The 17218-nt window shown below is 45.8% G+C and overlaps 1 protein-coding gene across 6 annotated transcripts in view; it reads left to right on the top strand.

The window, feature by feature from the left end:
- ACSL4 (acyl-CoA synthetase long chain family member 4) overlaps positions 1-17218 on the top strand; it is a 234148-nt gene that overhangs the window by 73688 nt on the left and 143242 nt on the right. For 2 of the 6 annotated variants that reach the window (XM_078688794.1, XM_078688796.1), the window contains exon 1: positions 13721-13756. The exons of 3 other annotated variants lie outside the window; for them this stretch is intronic. The gene's annotated coding sequence lies outside the window, so the exon portion shown is untranslated. Of the gene's footprint in view, positions 1-13684; positions 13757-17218 lie in introns of those variants that run through there. One more of the 6 variants, XM_078688791.1, reaches the window with a different exon arrangement.

The following is a 17218-nucleotide window of genomic DNA, read 5'->3' as shown; positions in this document are numbered from 1 at the left end:
TGTTCCTCGGTCTGCCAATGCATCATTGTTGGTGCCACTGAGACTCAAACTTTTCTTCATCCAGTGGTGTATGGTTCTGAACCAGCTTGAAATGTTCGTGTGTTCCTTTTTTTATTTTTGTGTGCTCCTACTGGCGTAAAATGTAAGAATTTAAATTGATATTTGTAAAGCGCACTACTCACCCGCAAGGGTCTCAAGGCGCTTTTACGAATACCACTGTGTAACCCATCCTGGCTTTCCCTGTGAGGTGTCCACTCCTGGGCACAGGCCAGGCATCCTTAGCGTTGTGGAGATTAAGCAAGCTATTGCCCAGAGTTGCATTCCATGATTGGAATAGGCACCGAGGCGAGAATTATCAGGTCCGTGGAATTTTTGAGCCCAAGACCCGCCGAGGCGGGGAATTGAACCTTGGTCCCGGGCTAGATCTCTGCATCAGGGTCTGCTGCTCTAACCATTCAGCCACACTTCTCCATTGAGCCACACTTCTCCAAACTTATGATTATTTGTAATTAGCACATAGTAAGAATTTCCCAAAAAATGAAACATAGTCACCTAAGAATTGGATATGAACTCACATATGAAGCTGCATACATCTGGCACTGGGGTTGGACCTTTTTAAGAGGTGTTAGATTTTGTAAAACAGGAAAGATAAAGATGAGCTCTGGTTTCTAATGTGACAGAGCCAATTCTGGCCTTCTGATTTGTATCAGAAAGGAAACCGGTACACCACTGTGGAGCTACACCATTAAATCGTGCTCTCCTTTCAATACGATGTAAAAAAAAAATTGTGATTCACAAAAATAATTCTAGATCATACATTTCCTTATGTTCCCCTACTGCGCTTAATCTACTCTTCCTGACTGTACACGGAAGAAAATATTGCTGAAATATGCATATGCGTTAGCATATGTAACATTTTAAATGTTTCCATATGGAAACCATGTAAAATGTTTGAAATGTTTGTTTTGTGGTTTCCTGCTATTTTGCATGACCATTCCTCATACCCTTTGGAAGTACCCTTGCTCCCACTCCTACTAAAGTGTATTAATTAGTTTTTTCCCCAGAGCTCAGTGGAATTTGGCATTGGAAACATCTGCAATTTCTAAATGCTGGTGCATATGGGGTTTTGTAATTTCCCACTGCCAATCCAACTTTATGTGCACATAACTGAAATGCATGTGACCAAAATATTTAGTGATTTCAATCCTACATGACTTCCTAATTCCTTTATCCATTGTGTTCTTAAACGTTAGACTTTGTAAAATGCGTTTCCTGTATCTGACATTTGTCAGTCCGGCTTACCTTTTGTCTAAAAGATACCCTCATCAACTATATAAAGCTGTAATTCCAGAGTCCATCGAGCCTTCTGAGATGCCTTGCTTGATATTTTCATTACTCAAGTACCTTCTAGGCCACACCCCAAGAGTTAATCTGCTCTTTTGGGTTTGCTGTTTCTAGTCACTCCAGTCCCAATGCCACACAACTCTGCACCTCCACATGTTCCTATGAACGCAGTTTCCGCTGATGTTTTGAACCTCTTACGCTTGCCCTGCCATCAAAACCATCAAAGTCTGTGGACATTATCCAAGAGTTAAAAGAGAAAGATTGGGCCTATTTTTCTGATGAACCTTGGTACAGGAACTTCCTAGGATCTAAAGATTTGCCCATATTAAGGAACTCTTCAGGTCCCACTGGAATGCTCCAGTCATGCCTAATAAAGTTATGGCTTTAACCCTTTGGCCGTGGCGCTAATTTCACCGCGGCGCTGGGGGGCTGGGCACAGCGCTTCCACGTTCATGCTGGAACCACGCAGTCATGAGCCACGGGCGGTGTGTGCTCATGACGGCGTGGTTCTGTCACGACCCCGTCCGCTCACTGGAATCAGTGCCACGTGGGCGGAGCGGCCTGCTCATGACGGAACCACGCCGTCATGAGCACTCGTCACCTGTGGTTCTTGATGGCTTGGTCAGGTCATGAGCAGGCAAGGGGTTAAGGAGGATGACGACTCAGAGGCGGATAGTCTCCTTTTCTGATATTACAGATGATTGCCTCTCCCTGGGCTTACAAAGTCCAAGTGGCCTGAATGCATCTCCAGAAGGGGACATCCCTTAACCTCCTTCAGAGGAAGTCTCTTCATTTCATGAGAAGGTACAGAAAGTAGCAGAAGACCAATCTTGCAGCCTTCCCCCTCAGTCTCCGGGCTTTTACTACCTTTCAGTGAGGCACTGGTTCCAGGGGTCAAAACGTATGTTTCTGGTAGCCTTGCCCACTGCAAAGCCATGTGCCTTTGTGTGCGATGTTTAGGCCTGAAGAAGCCTTTTCCACATTCGATCAGTGATGTTCTGATGCTACCAGGCTTCCTGAAGTCCACGCTGGAATTTGAGGACACTTTCATGCAGCAGCATTCTGCTTGGATGTGCTCCCCTGGCCTCCACTTACAAACTAAATCCTGGCTCATTTCCTACCACTCCACTGGACAGGGAATCCAAGAGGCTGGATACCTTGGGAAAGACTTTTTCTTCAGCCAGTCTAACACTGCAGTCGGTGAAGAACCGCGTGCCTTTTGAGCCGATAATACCACTCACTTTGGGACTCGGTTATGCAGGTGCTGCCTATATTTTCGGTGGAGGCTAGAGTCGTACTCTTGTAAGCTATTTCTGACTAGAGGGATGCAGCTAAGTTTGCCATATGCTGTGGGCTGGATACAACTGACTCACTAGACAGAGTGCATTGGTGGCCTTCAGTCTCCATGCCTGGTTGAGAACCACTGGCTTTTTGGAGGATGTACAGGTCTCACTCATGGACATGCACTTTGATGCTCACGTTTTTTCAGAGACATGGCGCACTCATCGCTAGAGCACTTCAAGGATAGCTGAGCTAAAGCCAAGTCCTTGGGTCTTTTCATCGCCCCTTGAAAACTCCAGTCCACCCTTTCGCTCCTATCGTGGCTAAGGAAGGGACTTCCAGCTGCGTCTCTCCCTGCCCGTCCACCACGGCACGCAAGCTGAGGATGTGGTACCCTCAGACCCTGTGAGTCAGGCAGCCATAAATTGGGCCAGTCCACTAGTCCCCCGACTGCAGCAGTCTTCAAGCCTCTTTAGTTTGCCCTCCGACCATCATAGGCACCCAGTGGGAGCGGGATATGCCACCACCTGCACCATTGGAGGTGGATATATCCGACTGCTGGGTTCTCCAGATTGTCTGAAGGGGCTACTCCCTTCATTTGATGACTACCCCTCCGTCCATTCTACCCACGTGTGACAGCCTTACTTTGCCAGGACGTGTCGGCTCTCTTGGCCAAGAGATCCATAGAGAGGGTGCTGGCAGCAGAAGTAGGTCATAGTTGCTATTCCCACTACTTTCTGGTGCCCAAGAAGGACTGAGGTATTTGTCCTATCCCAGACCTGCTCCCTCTCTATTTCTTCTTTTAAAAAAGGAAAAATTCAAAATGCTCATGCTCGCTCATGTCCTGCCTGCTCTGGACCCGGAAGACTGGATGGTACCATAGTACTTGCAGGATGCATACTTAAACATCCCTGTCCTTCCTGCCTACAGGTGTTACCTGTGGTTCATCATGGACCACAAGCACTTTTAGTTTGCCATGCTTCTTTTTGGCCTCATCAGCACCCCTCAGGTGTTCAGCAAGGTGATGGTAGTGGTTGCTGCTCATCTGTGGAGATCAGGGGTTCCAGTCTTCCCCTATCTCGACAACTGCCTAGGACGAGCCCATCTTCAAAAGCCAGTCACCTCCCACCTCCAGACTACAGTAGACCTCCTGCATTCGCTGGGGTTCACTAGCAAGGTGCCAAAGTCACACCTGACCCCTTCTCAGATGCTTCCTTTTTATTGGCGCTGTTCTGGACACAGTGCCTGGCTGATGAGGAGTGAAACCCTGAAACCGGTCCCAGGGTGCTTGTTTCCGGTCCAGGGAAGGCCTGGCAGTTCGGGTTGGAGTATTCCCATGGGGAGCAGGGTCAAGACTGATTTTGTATATAGCTGGCTCCAAACTGGGTAGCATAGTGAACTAAAGAACTATGGCTTAAACACAGATCTCTTGACTGGGCTGAGTGGTTGAATAGTTTCACCACTCTGTCCATCATCTTGTTATGTATGCTTAATTATTAGCAGGCTTGATATGGCAACTCTCTATTGGCTTCCGCAAATACGTTTTTGTTAGCTAAATTACAGGCCGTGCAAAACACAGCTGATCTGTAATCTTTCCTCTATATGTGCTTCTATGCCACTCTTGATATTTTTACATTGGCTACTGATCAGAAAGAGAATAATTTTCAAAGTCTGCTGTTCAACTCACAAATCCTTAATTTGTATAGATCCATTTTATCTGCATCAGAAGCTTTAATGCTTTCATCCTAATTGGACCTTGTAATCTATTAACAAAGCTTTTCTTACTATCCCCCATATCCGACGGTCAAGATGTGGAGCAGATCCTTTTCATATCTGGCTCCCATCTATTGGAATAAGCCTTTCCAGATCCGCTCTTGTACAGATTATGCTAAATTGAAACAATTATTAAAGACAGATTTATTTTGAAACCAGTATGTTGTTTCCCTGCTGTTTTTGTGCCTAGATACCCCTGTAGGGGTGATTTGTGCACAATATCAAATTATATTAACATAACCACTTTGAAACAATACATATTGTACAGAAACCACAATGTGGTTCGATTGACAGGACTCCGCATGACATTGTCCTAGGGTACCTGCAAGTAGAACTCTTGCAGCTCCGACTAGAGTTACTTGTTTTCTTGGAGCTGGACTAATATGAATATTTGGATGAATAAATTGGACTGATCCTGATTACCCAGGCAGAATCATTGGACCTTTCCATCTGCAGTCCATTTGTCTCCCCACATTACCCTGGGTGGGAATATGGGTGCTTGTGGGTACTTTTACAAGCAAAAGTCTGAATATAAATAAGCTTGTTTGCTGGTGTTCACAAACATTTTGCCGATAGTTTAACTCCCTAACACACGTAAAACTGTTTCTGTGAAAGGCAGGAGTTAGTGCCTCTCTAGGTTGAAAAATGAACGGGAACAGCACATCGTTTGGGAGTGTGGTTTCTTTAAAGTCAAAGGGACTATGTGAATCGGAACGATGTCTCTTCCAGACTATCTATGGGCACTTTATGTTATCAGGGTATTTGTAGAGTGCGCAGCTACTCGACAGAATGTCCCTGCGCTAGTGTAGTGTGGCAGCTTTACTGAGAGCAACAGCGCAAAGGCTACTGCTGGAACAGCCAAGTTTTCAAAGACTTCCTAAAAGGGCGGAGATCTTGCATCTGTTTTAAATTTGGCGGCTTACTGTTCCACAATTTTGCGACTTGAACCTGATAGGATCAACCTGCTATTCGAGATCGGCGGAACACAGGGGTCCGTGCCAGCTACAGAGATGCGTATCGTAGGGAGCGCCGAGGAAGATAGAAATGGACTCTATTCCTTAAATAAGGGGCTCCAGTATCATGCAGTGCCTTGAAAACCAGGACAATGGCTTTGAAAAGGACCCTCTTGCGGATCGGGAGCCAGTGGAGAGATTTAAGGTGTAGAGACATCGGCGTTCTTGGGCCAAGTAGAAGTGTCGCCCTGGCTGAGGCGTTTTGGACCACTTGAAGACGATCAGTAAATAGTCCAGCCTGGATCCGATCATGGGCTGGACCACTGTTTTTCTATGGGGGACCGAAAGAAGAGGTAGAAACTGCTTCAGCATTCTTAGGAGGCCGAAACATTGTCCCGTTACCGCTTGGATCTGAAATTTCATATTGAGGGTTTCATCCATTTTCACCCCCAAGTTTTTAACTACTCTGACCGAGTTTAGCGGGGGATGCATATCCTGTGCCCACCAGCACCACCACATATTGTTAGGGGGCAGACCAAAAATAATGATTTTCGATTTTTTGGGGAATTACATTTCAATTGGTTCTGCAGGAGCCAAGCAAACACCTCAGATAAACAGAAATTGATAATTTAACCATTGAAATCCTGGTCCCTGTCGCAGGTAAAGAGCAACTGCATGTCATCCGCACATGACACTATTTTTGCTCCGTGAGTCTCGGCCAGGTGTGCTAAGGGAGACAAGTAATTATTAAACAGTGTGGGGCTGAGAATGGAGCCCTGTGGGACTCCCACCTTTAAGGGGGCAATGGGGGCTGAAAAAGGTGGAACTCAAACTGTTGGCGATCCGACAGCAAGAAGGTGAACCACTTTCGTACCGTCCCACCAAAACCAGACTCCGGGAGCCTCACCAGGAGACTGTCATGGGGGATGGTATTGAAAGCCGCTGATAAGTCCAGCAATATCAGAACGGCTTTGCCGCCTCTGTCGAGGAAGTCTTTGGTGGTTTCTGGAATTTCCAGGAGCGTTGTTTCTGTACTAAAGTTAGGCCTCATGCCGGATTGGCTCTGATGCAGTATATGGTTGGTTTCAACAAAGGTAGTGGTGACCGAGTTGACTTACCTTTCCAGGGCTTTGGAAAAAAAAGGTAAAAGAAAGAGAGGCCTTTAGTTTGAGGCTTTAGTTTGAGGCTATCTGTGGGTCTAGAGTTGGCTTTTTCAGAAGGGGGAGTACAAGCACCTTCTTCCAACTGGCAGGGACCATCCCCTGCTGCAGAGACCTATTCAAGATCTGATTTACCACTGGGTTGATGGTCACAGCTAGTGAGGCTAGGGTAGAGCCTGGGCATGGATCAGAAGGAGCCCCCGACTTCAGAGATTTCATGATTTTGAGCGAAATGGCCAGAGGGAGGGAGAGGAACTCGGCAAAGAGTGGGACCCTGATCCGAGGGGAGGAGACAATGTCCTCTCTGCCACTCGAGAGAGACCAGACAAGGCCTGCTTAACAAATGACTTCTACTGTACAGCTGTGATGAGTGAGTACTTTTTCTTGTGACCACGCTTCCTTCTTAAGGCTCCTATTATTTTTTCTTTCGCACAGGTACATCATTTTTTTGGTTGCAAGCTAGTCAAATCGAGACCTGCATGCTTCGGAGCAGGAATGTTGTGCCTGTAGGTTTGCGCCCATTGCTGTCGACTAGAGTGCTCTCAGCCCACTCATCATTGAGGTTGGTCTCACCCCTAGAAGGAGTGTCTGGGAGCCCCAGGTCATCGGAGATACTCATTTTGACTGGCCAACATCACTAACCTTAAACTCGGGATTTATATTTATGCTTGTGATCACAAGCGCAAATCTAGGAGAGACACTTCTTTACATTACAGGTCAGGTTGAAGGCACATTGTTTTATCAGTTGTGCCTGTATTTGCTTAGCTTCCATTTGTTTTGAGATGCTCACGAACACCAGGGTCTTGAAATGTAAGCATTTACAACAAAGTATTTCAGCTTTGGTGGGATAATTCGGATCCTTTCATTTTACAGTGTTTGATTGCGATCAGTTCTAAATTGCAGTCAATAAATATATGCCTGTGAACATTGTTGAACCAATCAGATATACTAGTATTTGTTTTATTGTGTAATTGTTTTCGTTTTCAGATTTGTGTTGGTGATCCTAATCATTTAGTGATTGCAAATGATCTGGTGTTTGGTAGCCTGGGATGTTGGGTTTCCACTGCAGTGGGCGCAGAGCAGTCTTATGTGTGAGCAAAATGGCCCTGCTCTCTGCCCTCTAACCTACACACATGCATGACTACAGTGCAAGAGGTTTAATTATTTGTAGTTAGTGTAACTTTCCTCCAGTTCCAGCCCATTGAGTCATCATGGGGTGACGGTCAGGGCAATGAATCATTAAGACATCCATCTTTTGACCTGGGTTGTGTATCTGATTAGCTCATGCTGGAGTTGTGTAATGTTTGCTGTGACACGGTATCAGTAAGTAGTTCTCCGTGACCTTTGTTCTAGTCTGGTTAAGTGCATATGTGTTGTATTTATGCCTTTACAGGTTTCCTTTGTAAAGGTGTATGCTTTGAATACATGCATTTTGCCAGGGACAACAAATCAGAAATCAATTGTGTTTTCCTTTTGTGAGTAGTACATACGTGAAGGCACTTGTGAAGGCATCTGCGGTATGTCTCTTTCAAGCTGAGGATTAAGGGGGAGGTAGAGGCATATATTGTTGTGTTGCAAGTGTGCATTGTGATCCAACATCTGGTTTGTGTAGAGAAACTCTGTCAAAAAAGCATTTGATCTAGAAGATTAAAAGGCACCAGTGTTATGCTTCTGACGAACTATGCCTTGGCGGCTCGTTTGAGGCGAGTAATGGGAATGTACTCACTATGCTTCCCTGGTTTCTAGATGAACTGCAGTTAACTACTTTGATTTGAATATTTGCAGTTTCTAAGGTTTAACAGAAGAATGTTCAGTTGCAGATGATTCACTGGCTACGGGACTAAATATCTGTCTTTCCTGTTCCAAATGGGAGGACGGATTGTACTGTAGATATCCGTTGATGCAGCAGGTAACCGAGAGGCTTACGTTTGATAAAGGGGTCTGGTTTCTTCAAGGGTCCGTCTTGCCTTTAAATTTTAGGCCACATGAATTGCGATGGCTTCGGGTATTTTGATCTCGCGCCATAACAATTTATAATTCTCCGTTTTATGGAAATGGTCTTCTTGGATAGCCGTTTGACGTGATAGAGTAGAAACACTTTGTGACTTGGCTGCTCACTCAGTCATCTCTTCTTATACTTTCACCAAAGAAGCATGGAGGTAGGACATCAGATTGTAGATTCACTCCTAAGATTTGCACAGATTACCACTTGTTTGAAATTGTGCCAAAATCCAGAGGAGTTTCCGTGTGAATCTGCACTTTTTCATTGGCACAATTACCTTTTATTTCTTTATCTGAAATATTTCTCATTTCTCTGAGTGGAGAAATCCCTTGCCACACCCATATTTGCACACTTACGCCACATTGTTTGAACCAGGTGTAGTTGTGCAAATTAGGTCTTGTAAAATAAGTGGATATTTTATACATACTTATAAAGTTGTTTTTTTTGTTAGTTTTCGCGGAGACCCAGCGTGATGATAACTGGTATTTGGGAGAGCAGCTGCACTACACGTGACAGTGCCCATCTTATAGTGGGCGCTTGGCATGGTTGTACAGGACGTCAGTGGGTTCAAATGTCTGTTGAGAAGGCCCTGCCACGTGTGCCCCCCCCGGGTGGCACTGTGTTGGCATCAGTGGCGTAGCACAGAATGACTACCCCCACCTCCCCCTCCCCCCTGCAATATGGGAGAACTGTGGGGGGAGCTCTCTTCACATATCTTACAGATATTCATTGAACTTGGACTAAATCGAGCCTCCTTGGATGGTTGGAGGCCCTGGAGGTGCCTGCATTACGTCCCTGGTTTGTCGAGGTTTAGTTGGGCGCCCGAAATATTTGTGATTTGAGCTGAATTGGTGCTTGAAAGTAATATAATCTTAAACGTTGTGGAGCCTTTAAAATAAGATGAAACTATAGTTTTGAACGATTTAGTGGGGCTAGATTATGAATGCGCTTCTAAAGGTATCCACATTTGAAGGATTTTTTTTTTTTTTTTTTTTTTTTTTTATAATGGCTGTTGCACTTGATGCCTTTAATGTTTGTTTTTTACTGCTTGAATCTACGTAGCCTTGTCATAAACATCCACAACGCACTTGGGTGGCACTGAAATCAAATGCCACCCTAGGAATAATTAACACTTCGTTCGCATCTCAACTAATTGAACGCTTACAAGCGTTCGGGATTCTCCCAGTGGGTGCATGTTTACTGAACTGCACGCGGTATCTCCAAAAGATTCATAATTAACTGTATAAGTTGCCTCTCCACTTTTTGAATCGGGAAAAAATACCTTGTGAGGCCTTTTACGAGGAAGTCGTGTGTTCTTGGTCTTTCACATACGACCTTTGAGATGCTCAAACACAGCTCCTGTATATCTTTATAGCGCCTCTAACAGCACTTACGTTGTTAATCGCAGTAGATGGCTGATGTTTCTGTCGCTGGATTTAATAGGCATTAATGTCGTTACGTCGCACTGCTAAACTAAGCATGTCTGGTGACTGTAGATGTCAGTAGGGAGTGTTACCTATCTGAGTCATCTTGCATATCTATGTTGTGCGGTTGGCTCCTAATAACCCCCGCACTGCGCCCATACCGTGGGAAATATCTTCCCCAAACCCATCGCCCTGGTATCCCAATAAAATTAGCCAACAGGGAGTTGTAGTTGTTGTTGGCCGCAGTTTTATTAGGATTATACACAGACTGGTTATCCGGTCATCGTTAGCTTGAACCCTGGTCACATTGTGTCATTTGCGAACTGCCATATCTGGGTCATAAATCATATCTGGGTCATAAATCAAATATGTCATCATACTGTGCAGATCATATTGTGGGTCATAAATCATACATGTCCTCATCATACTGTGCAGATCATATTGTGGTACATTCAGTTCGTAAATGGTACGCCCAAAAACCAGGTCTTTTGTTAGTCCTTGGTAGTCCTCTTTGTAGTGTTACTTCTGGGTCTGGGCCGCAAGCGCCGTCTCAATTTGCTACTCCCCTCCTTGGCCCGGCCACCTCACCCTGCCAAGCGGCATCCCAAAATGAGTGGCCTACTTCCTACACACCGCCCTGTCGGTGTGTCTCCTTAGCTCACCATTGTACCAATTTCCGCCAACGCTTGTGTTGCTGTCCAGCACTGCGACATTTACTGGTTCCTAGGTGTGGGTGGGTGGATCCAGAAAATGAAGGTGCGCCGCTTCCCCGCTCCACGAAGTTAGGAGCTATCTGGGGGAGCGGATGCCTATACCCCCCCTCGCTCTTCCCGCCACCCAGGTGCTGCTCCCCCATTGGGGGGTTTGTACCTAGCGGGCCCCCATTGGCCGGGGGTTTTTTGGCGCCACCGTGGTGCTCCCGCGAGGGGTGGTGTGCCTCACTTGCTGCTTCTGGGCGCTTTTGGGCGCCCAGAACTGGTTCTCCCACTGGGGCTCGGCGTGGGTTATGGCGCCGGCCCCGGAGCCTCCTCCCCCCGCCCCTTCGGGGGGGAGCGGCAGCCTCTGCGAGAGTTCCAGTACTTAAGTTGAGTAAAAAGGAGTATTAAGACCAGTACAAAACAAGTCCGATAAATCCGTTCAGCCCGTTTCTAACCACCAGTCCACGGGTCCGCAGCCCTGCGTCTGACCCAAGACTTCCGTAGGCATTGGCGCTACGTATACTGGGCCCCCACAGAGAGCGGCGAGTGGCCTTCAAGAGGCTGTAAATCACGAATACTCTGAGGCCTTCGGTTCAGTGGGTCTGCTTTACGTCCCTGGCTTGAGTAGTCCGACAATCCCTCAGGCCTCATTCCTTCTGACCCCACCTGAGCAGTGGTTTAGTCGCCGCTGGTTTTTCTGAGAGAATGGTTGATCGGTTCACAGGGTTTTTTGGGTGTGTAAAAATACTTTATTTAGAAATTTTTGTCTGACATATACATTTCAACCAATCCCATAGGGTGGTGTACAAAAAACAACCTGTGTAGGGGGGTACACGCAGGCACCAACCTACCGGTTTTCCATCAAGATATTTTTCATAAGGCTCTCATTTTTATGCTGAAGTGAAGCAGATTTTAAGTAACCCATGCTGCCCATTTTTTTTTTATTCCAAGCTTTTACTGCTTTTTCTTTACCATGGTGTTTTTATATCCACATAATAAACAAGCATTGGAAATGCAATAGGTCTCGCAGCATTAGAGTTAGTGCTTTTAGAATTGTTTATGGGTTTTTTTGTAAATCTTTAGCATTTTTGTTTCCTGTAGCCAATGCTAAAGAATTAAAAAAAAAAAAACATAAACATTTCTAAAAGCTCTAACTCAAATGCTCCGAGACCTATTCCACTGTGTGAGGGTGAGGGGTTGAGGGTGAGTGAGGGTGAGTGAGGGTGGGTGAGGGTGAGTGAGGGTGAGGGGTTGAGGGTGAGTGAGAGTGAGAGTGAGAGTGAGGGTGAGGGTGAGTGAGGGTGAGTGTGAGGGTGAGTGAGGGTGAGGGTGAGTGAGGGTGAGTGTGAGTGAGGGTGAGTGAGGGTGAGTGAGGGTGAGGGTGAGTGAGGGTGAGGGTGAGTGAGGGTGAGGGGTTGATGTTGAGGGTGAGGGGTTGAGGGTGAGTGAGGGGTTGAGGGTGAGTGAGAGGGTGAGGGGTTGAGGGTGAGTGAGGGTGAGTGGTTGAGGGTGAGTGAGGGTGAGGGTGAGTGAGGGTGAGTGAGGGTGATGGGTTGAGGGTGAGTGAGGGTGAGGGTGAGTGAGGGTGAGGGTGAGTGAGGGTGAGTGAGGGTGAGGGGTTGAGGGTGAGTGCAATTAGGTTAATGTCAGGTTGATTGCCCATTCAAATTATCACTGTCCTGTAACTCAGGATTGCTTTTAAAACCAGGGAATCCTGTCTGAGAAAAAAGCATGAAACATGCGTAATTACTGTGGTCTTCACTGGCTAAACTAAACACGTGAGAAGTCACATAAAATCAGCCTCTTACTTAATTGTACGAGGAATCCTGGAGACCTATTTAGTGCCCAAATGCTTGTGCTAAATAAATGTATTATATTTCGCAAAGTCCACCACAAACTTCAAAAAGCAAAGAGAGATACAGTAAAATTCCCCTCGATACAATGCCCAGCAAAAATGTGAGACTCCGGCCATGCTTATGTATAATATCTCGTGGCCCGAGAGGGCACTGCTTAGAATTGGTAAAGCATCTCAGCCAGCCATATACACAGGGTGTCGAGTCCATCACAATCTCACATGTTCCTGTGTTTTTAACACTTGGTAAATTTCAAATACCATTGCGGTTACAAGACCTAGGAGGGGAAGGGAACTCCAGGTCGCCAGCGTCACGAAGGTTCAAGAACCAAAATGTTTTAAAGAGGTTTATATTCTGTGCCTTGCAAAGAATGTCTTAAAAGAAATCCACCATCATTCGCACGCAAAAGGAGCAGAAAAAGATTTTTTTGTTAATAAAAAAAAATGGTAGTCACAAACAGAAATCCACAGCCTGCTCAGCGAGTAGAATAGCTTTTTGTGAAAAGCTTCTCTTTTTATGGCTTTTTTCCCTTGCTGTGCTGCTGGTTTGCTTGGGCGTCGTCTGGCTGCTCCGCCTGACGGAATTGTCAGGTTATCTTTTATTCACGGGAGGATGAAGGGGAGAAAACACACCGGGCTGTTTAAATCAAGCCAGGCAGGGGGTCGGGCCTGCCTTTCTCGCAGGCAGCGGGAATGCCAGGAATTAGAGACATCAAAAAAATCATACGTTTGTCTAAACAAATATGAATGACGTCTTGCACATCTAGATTTTAATATATTTAAATAGAAGCAGATTTCTAGAGATCCATAAACTTCCTTTTGCGCAAAAAAGTATTTTCCATAGGGCTCTTATTTTTATTTTTGATCGGTTCACAGATACTGCATGTAAGTAAGGATTACCACATATTACCTTAAACGGACAAGACAACACTTCGCAAACTCGGTATTTGGAATGGCGTGAAGTCACCGGTCACCAGCGCTACGAAGCCCGACTAATAGCAGGCTGCGCTACACAATGCTAATATCCCAAATAAGGCGCTTCCATGCGGCGTGGTCCAGGGGGCCCGACGCGCATCCTCCCCGCTCCGCCGGTGACGCAGCCGCGGCCTGTGGTAACCCTTCACCCAGTCATGGTTAGACGCCTTCTTTCTCAATCGGCTGTTGTTGCGGGGGCGTGCCCGCCGCCGCCCGCGGCTCATCTTAAGAGGCGTCGCTCCTCCCGCAGCGCAGGTTCTTCGGCTGGCTTTTGAGGAAGAGGCAAGATCTCTGGTGAGCTGGCTGCGCGCTTTGCACGAGATCTAAAATGCTTTTATGTGGGCACTCGGCGGGGGGAAAGTGAAGTGTTGTTGCTTGGTTGTTAGCAGTATACTTTGCACAGGCGTGCCGCGAGCTGTGGCTTGGAATGATGCACCCCAGGACTGCCCCAGCCATCGCACCATCTGTTTAGAAGCGATTTAAAGGCCTGGATGTCGGAGTGTTGCAAACCTCCACGCAGCATCGGATAGCTGCAGCGCCTCGAGACCCGCACCCCGCACGCTTTATATACATGTTTGGATATATTGATGCCTGTTAGCTCCTGGACTGCAGGTGACTGTCGGTGACTGTCGGAAAGGTTTTTTTTTTGTCCTCGGCGGGTGTTATTTGGTTGGTATTGTACAAATGTGCTCTGTGCGGTCTTGTTAATGGACGTGTGCCGATGGTCAGAAACTGGTTTCTTTTTAGGGGTTCTGTACTCTTCATGTGGTTCGTCGCAGTCTGTGGTGCGACCACGTCAGTTGTGAGGGAGGGGCACGTGATTTGACATTACTACGATGCAGCATGTGTCTAATGAACACGTGTCCTACGTGTTGTGTGGCGTTTCTGACCCAGCTGTGGCTCTCAGTAAAGCAGTGGGTGGGTTTACTGCGTGTTGTTGTGTCGGTTATTCCTACTCGAAGGTAGGTAGAAATGTGAAAGGACCCGTTTGTACTTTTATTTTTATTTTTTGAAAGTGGTTCTTGGGTTGAAGCATAGTTACGGCAACGCGGGTTCAGCTGAGAGAGGCAGAAACTGCTGGATGGGGCTCTTGTATGCGGCCGCCCCCTGGCCCCCACCTGAAGCAGGCAGCTTGCTTCTTCCATCCATAGTCCGGCTACTCCACCGCTGCCCCGGGCATGTGACGGAGGCGCTGGATTGCTGTCAAACATCTTGTAACTACTGAAATGCGGCAGTGAATGTTTGGGGACTGATCCTCAGAGCTTTATGAAATGGGGCGTCTGTTCGGAAAGTTATAATTTAAGCTTCTTTGTTTTATCATGGTTTTTTTAGGACCATGTCACTCACTTTGTATGCAGTTACACAACCTACAGAATTAGAAACCTAACCATAGGAAGAACATGGATTCCACTGAACATAAGTGAAAAACCCTCCTTCCAGAAATAAAAATTCTGTTCTAGAGTACCCTCACCCACCAGGGTTACCCCTAGGTGGCATGCTTCATCATTGGGGTCCTCGCAATCCTCTGCAGATTGAGGCGTGCGGCGACTTGCGAACTACGTAAGAGCACTTCGTTTTTGAACAATATGTGTGTTGCAGTGATGTGGAGTGGGAAAATAAGTTACAAATATCTAGCTAGTGAGCTCATATTTTATTCCTGCTCCTAGTCAGTATGTTTAAAAATCAGGGGTTCATACTAGGGAAAGACTTAACTGTAATGCGTTTGGTATCCCTAGTACTGGGTCCTCACGTTGTATGCTCAGCTCAAGGTTCTCTTGGATCCTCGAGCATAGAACAGACTGAGCTTTCATGTTTCTTATATCACCATCCACAGTCTAACCTGCTGTGCCAAGAATTGAAGACCAAGCACGAACTTGATGTGAAATATGAGAGTCGAAGAGAGAGACCCATCTAGTGCCTGAATTGCACAGTGTGAAAACCAGATAACCGGGGATCAATCCTGGCTTCCTCACCTGACCAAATTCTGGGATCCTGGGAAATTGTTTTATTTCACTTTGCCTCCTTATTCTTAATTATTGCATATGAGAACACATTGACATACATGAGTTCCAAATAGGCACTGTACGAAACCAGTTGTGTTTGATCTAGTGCAGTATAATGGTGTTCCAATTGTATCCACAACCTGGGTCCCCCTGAGGGTGCACATGGCAAATGTCATCCCTTTTGGCTCACTAATGGCATTGCTGGCATGGCAGGGAAAGGCATGAATGTTTATAAGTTCATTTTGAAAACAATCACTTCTAATAAATGCCTCTAAATCCAGTGATCTAATTAATCCATGTGCTAAGGTGAAACGTGTCAGCATGTTAATGAAATTCACTTTTTTAATTTGAAAGAGTTCATCATGTTTGTCCAAGTTTGTTACACCGTATCTTTAAAAATGAATGCGGTGCTTCTTTTCCTTTACCTTTAGTTAAGTGTAAGTAAAGGCTTGCCCGTTTAACATGTTTGTTTATGAATGTAAGTACTCTGTCAAGCGAAAAGCAATGCAGTGCTGCTGTTCACCAGGGGACAACATGTAAATGTTAGGAGAGCGGAAGCAGGGCTGGGTTCGGAGCCTAATCCAGACCTGGCAAATTTTATCAAACCGACCTGGGAAATTTGGTCAAGCCAGCCCCAATACGGTGCATAGTGGGTGCAGCGAGCAAGTCTGACCACTACAAGGGGGCGGGGGAGGATGGGATTCTCCACCAAGTCAGTTTGTGCAAAAATGGTGCATTATACAACACACTGTTAATTATAAATTCTAATGTATTACTTTTAAAGCATAGTAAATGATGACCTTCCAGTGCACCAGGATACGCCAATCTTCATTGGGGCTCTTCAATTAATCCCACACTATCATCCTCCAGCCGTGCCCTTCGTCTCTCAATAGTCCTAATCTAACATGTATTTAATTTATTTTCTAGCGCCTCTCATACCAGTGTAGGGTGTCGGAGCATTTTATATCTCACACACAATAAATCAGATGTGTGCAAATCGGGGTTTAGAAAATGTTACATAAGACAAAGGGGACTGCAAGGTGTAGGATTTACATGTCATCCATACTGGTAGGAATTTTTTAAGATTGCTTGGTCTGGGGAAGCATTCAAACATAAGACAGTGATTAGGGTTGACTTTACTAATCAGAATTTTTATTGCAAATTATGAAATGCGCAGTAACAAAGGATTTCTGTGACAGAAGCAGTAACCCACATAGCCATGCACATAAAATACTATTCTGTGATCTGCATAGTATGCACTCTTTGCAGCAGGCAAATTAACCTTCTGTGCTACCTTAAATGAGTCAAAACTGCCACTAGACAAAACTCGGATCTCTCTCCAGTAGGTAAATTAATCACCAGATTTATCTTGCCACTTTTATTGTTGCCTGAAAACTGTTGAATATACAAGGAACTCTGCAGTGCTTTTAAAACTGTTGCAAGGCTATAAAACCTGCCCACCACCCCTCCAGGCTCCTGGGGAAATGCCCGATGCCCAGTTCGGCCTTGGCCGGAGGCAGCCCCTGTGCCATACTTTGAGTATCCCCCAGTTTAACAATGGCTGAAGTGAACTGACACATTGCCCTATTCTGTACGTTAGGGGGGGTAGTATAAAAATGAGAATGGCTGAACTGACCAAGGATGAAAAAGGCTAGGTGAAAGTTCCTATAAGTAAGTATACTATACATAGGAGTTTAATACAATCAAAAGGTGTGGGTTAACATCAGACCTGAAAAGTCAAAAATGGGCTCTG

This window comes from Lissotriton helveticus, chromosome 4_1 (genome assembly GCF_964261635.1).
Source record: "Lissotriton helveticus chromosome 4_1, aLisHel1.1, whole genome shotgun sequence".
Lineage (NCBI taxonomy): Eukaryota > Metazoa > Chordata > Amphibia > Caudata > Salamandridae > Lissotriton > Lissotriton helveticus.
This window is presented reverse-complemented; position numbering and strand designations above follow the sequence as displayed.